Genomic DNA, 3,890 nt, shown 5'->3' on the forward strand with positions numbered 1-3,890 from the left:
GACAGACGCAGGGTCACCACGATAAGGCAGACATCCGAGACTGATGGGACACGTAACGCACGCCGCTGTGGTACCACGAGGGTCACTAGTTGGACACAGAGGCACCTGTTGTTCTGAGAGACAAAACGTGGTTATATATGGGCAATGTTCAACCACTGGGAAAGAGCTCTACCCTCGGGAGAGAAAAAACTTCACCAGAGAGAGGGAGAGAGAGGGAGAGAGAGAGAGAGAGAGAGAGAGAGGAGAGAGAGAGAGAGAGAGAGAGAGAGAGGAGAGAGAGAGAGAGAGAGAGGAGAGGAGAGAGAGAGAGAGAGAGAGAGAGAGAGAGAGAGAGGAGAGAGAGAGAGAGAGAGAGAGAGAGAGAGTGGGAGTGAGAGAGGGGGAGACAGGGAGAGGGAGAGAGAGAGAGGGGAGGAGAGAGGGGGGGAGAGGGAGAGAGAGAGAGAGAGAGAGAGAGAGAGAGAGAGAGAAGAGAGAGAGAGATGAGAGGAGAGAGAGAGAGGAGAGAGAGAGGAGAGACAACGAGAGGGAGGGAGGGAGGGAGAGAGAGTGGGAGAGGGACTAAGGAGGGGGGAGAGATGCAGGACAGGGCGAGAGGGGAGAGAGGGAGAGAGGGAGGGATAGATTGGGAGAGGGAGAGGTGAGAGAACAAGAGGGAGGGAGGGAGAGAGGGGGGAGAGAGAGAGGGGGAGAGATAGTAGAGAGGGAGAGAGAGAGAGAGGGGGAGAGTGGGAAGAGGGAGACAGAGAGGGCGAGAGAGAGGAAAAGAGAGGGGAGAGGGGGTGAGCTTGAGACAGCCAGGCAGGAGTCTGGAATAGGCAGAGGGGCGTGCGACCTGTTATTTTGCATTGTTACTGTACTGACAGTTGTTCTGTGTTTGACTGGGCTGCTTGCTCTTACTGGAGAGTTACCGGTGCCCTTCGGCGAGAGCTCTCCCTCTCCTCCCTGTGATCATTGATCGGAAGTCTTGAATGCCACACACATACCGACACGGGCACAGCAGGGCCAGGCTGCCACACACACACACACACACACACACACACACACACACACACACACACACACACACACACACACACACACACACACACACACACACACACACACACACACACACACCTCTCTGCCTGGTGCCCTTCATGTCAGAGTCAGAGCCATGCATCATTGAGCAAGCTTCTCCCTCTGAGCACCACAGCAGGGAACTGCAGACGCTGATTTAAAAAAACAAAGATAGACACACAAGGTGCTGGAGTAACTCAGCGGGTCGGCCAGCATCTGTGGAGAGAAGGAACGGGCGACGTTTCGGGTCGAGACCCTTCTTGGGTCTGAAGAAAGTTCTTCTTCTTCGTCGTCTGAAGAAGGGTCTCGACCCGAAACGTTTTCAGGTGGTAAAAGAACATCCATTAGTGTAGTTTAGGAGGTACAGCATTTCATTTAATTTGATACATTTTTATTTGTCATATGTAGGTTGGCACAGGGTCAACAATACAATGAAATGTATCTGACAAGACAACCGGTCGCCTCAGCAGTAATATTCCAAGGATAAATAAGATTAAAAAATGACATTAGTGAGGAAAAAAAGACAATATTAAAAACAGTTAAAAAGACAACATTAAAAAAAAATAATCAACATATATGATTTGAAATGTGTTTATGAGTTCAGAAGCCTGATGGGCTGATGGTAGGATAAACAGGCCCTTCGGCCCAGAGAGTCCAGGCCACCCATCAATCACCCCCTTCACACCACACACACATTTGTATTGTATTGTATTGTATTCTTTTATTGTCATTCGATACCGAGATACCTGGTTCGATCCTGACTACGGGTGCTGCACTGTAAGGAGTTTGTACGTTCTCCCCGTGACCTGCGTGGGTTTTTCTCCGAGATCTTCGGTTTCCTCCCCACACTCCAAAGACGTACAGGTATGTAGGGTTAATTGGCTGGGTAAATGTAAAAATTGTCCCTAGTGGGTGTAGGATAGTGTTATTGTACGGGGATCGCTGAGCGGCACGGACTTGGTGGGGCCGAAAAGGCCTGTTTTCCGGCTGTATATATATATATGATATGATATGATACTGAACGAAATTAAATTTTCCAGCAGTCACCGAACACAGGACACACGGCCCCAACACAAACATCCATCACAGTGACTCCAAACACCCCCTCACTGCGATGGAAGGCAACAAAACTTCCCCTCTCTACCCCCAAGAGACACATGATATATGGATGGCAATTGCCAGAGGACTGACTAACAGCAGGCCTTTTGAGATGTGGGAGGATTAGTGCGGGTGTGTGGGGTTATGGGGAGAAGGAGGAGAATGGGGTCGAGAGGGAGAGAGAGAGATAGATCAGCCGTGATTGAATGGCGGAGTCGACCTGATGGGCCGAATGGCCTAATCCTGCTCCTAGAACCTATGAAACCGGGGCACCCGGAGGAAACCCGCGTGGTCACGTGAAGGACATGCAGACTCCACGCAGGGGTCGGGGTGGAGCCCGGGGTCGGTGGCGCTGGGAGGCAGCGGCTCTACCCGCTGCGCCCACGCTGAATGAATGCCCGTGACTGTGGGCAGTGCCAACCCTCTCTCGTGTTATTCCTTACAGTTCGGCTGGCCGCTGCCATGAGGGGTGACCGTGGCCACGCTCCTGATAACGCTCTGCCTTCAGGGGCAACTCGGGACCCCCGTGGATCAGAGGGTCCTGGATCGCAGCGGGCGAATCCACGGCCCACTGCCTGCTGGTAAGGTGATCAGAGGAGATCATTTGTATTATAGAGACGTATAACATTATAAAAGGGCTGAATAAGCTGGATGCAGGAAACATGTTCCCAATGTTGGGGGAGTCCAGAACCAGGGGCCACACACACGGTCTAAGAATAAAGGGGGAGGCCATTTAAAACTGAGTTGAGAAGAAACTCTTTCACCCAGAGAGTTGTGAATTTGTGGAATTCTCTGCCACAGAGGGCAGCAGAGGCCAAATCAATGGATGGATTTAAAGAGAGTTAGATAGAGCTCTAGGGGGCTAGTGGAATCAAGGGATATGGGGAGAAGGCAGGCACGGGTTACTGATTGTGGATGATCAGCCATGATCACAATGAATGGCGGTGCTGGCTCGAAGGGCCGAATGGTCTCCTCCTGCACCTATTTTCTATGTTTTTAAGTTTCTATGTTTCCTCGTGGAAGGTTCACAAGGATGTTTGCTCCTCTCAGGTGGCTCAGCACTTCAACTCCCCCTCCCACTCCCACACTCACCTTTCTGTCCTGGGCCTCCTCCACTTTCAGAGTGAGGCCCAGCGCAAATTGGAGGAACAGCACCTCATATTGCGCTTGGGCGGCTTACACCCCAGCGATGTACACCAGCGATGTTTACACCAGCGATGTTTACACCAGCGATGTGAACATTGACTTCTCTGACTCGGTGGGCCGAAGGGCCTGTTTCCGCGCTGTACCTCTAAACTACAGTAAACTAAAAGGATGCGAGGATCGGGGTTTGGAGCAGTACTTGCACGGTTCATAGCACCTTGTGAAAAGGGCACGGCACGGTGGCGCAGCGGTAGAATCGCTGCCTCACAGCGCCAGAGACCCGGGTTCGATCCCGACTGCAGGTGCTGTCTTGTACAGAGTTCGTACAAGGCCCAGTAGGGTACAGAGGAGATTTACTAAAATGTTGCCTGGGTTCTTAGGCTACAGAGAGAGGTTGAACAGGTTGGGTTTTATTCTTTGGAGCGTAGAAGGTTGAGGGGGGACTTGATAGAGGTTTTAAAATTTTGAGAGGGACGGACAGAGTTGACGTGGGTAGGCTTTTCCCTTTGAGAGTGGGGAAGATTCCAACAAGGGGACATAGCTTCAGAATTGAGGGACAAAGGTTTAGGGGTAACATGAGGGGGAACTTC

The 3,890-nt window shown here is 51.5% G+C and overlaps 1 protein-coding gene across 1 annotated transcript in view; it reads left to right on the top strand.

Annotated features, from left to right (window-relative positions):
* Positions 1-2,624, top strand: part of golt1a (golgi transport 1A) — a 20,763-nt gene extending 18,139 nt beyond the window's left edge. The window contains exon 6 of the mRNA XM_078420466.1: positions 2,603-2,624. The gene's annotated coding sequence lies outside the window, so the exon portion shown is untranslated. The remainder of the gene's footprint in view (positions 1-2,602) is intronic.
* Positions 2,625-3,890: the final 1,266 nt, after the last annotated feature.

This window comes from Rhinoraja longicauda, chromosome 24, assembly GCF_053455715.1.
Source record: "Rhinoraja longicauda isolate Sanriku21f chromosome 24, sRhiLon1.1, whole genome shotgun sequence".
NCBI classification, from domain to species: domain Eukaryota; kingdom Metazoa; phylum Chordata; class Chondrichthyes; order Rajiformes; family Arhynchobatidae; genus Rhinoraja; species Rhinoraja longicauda.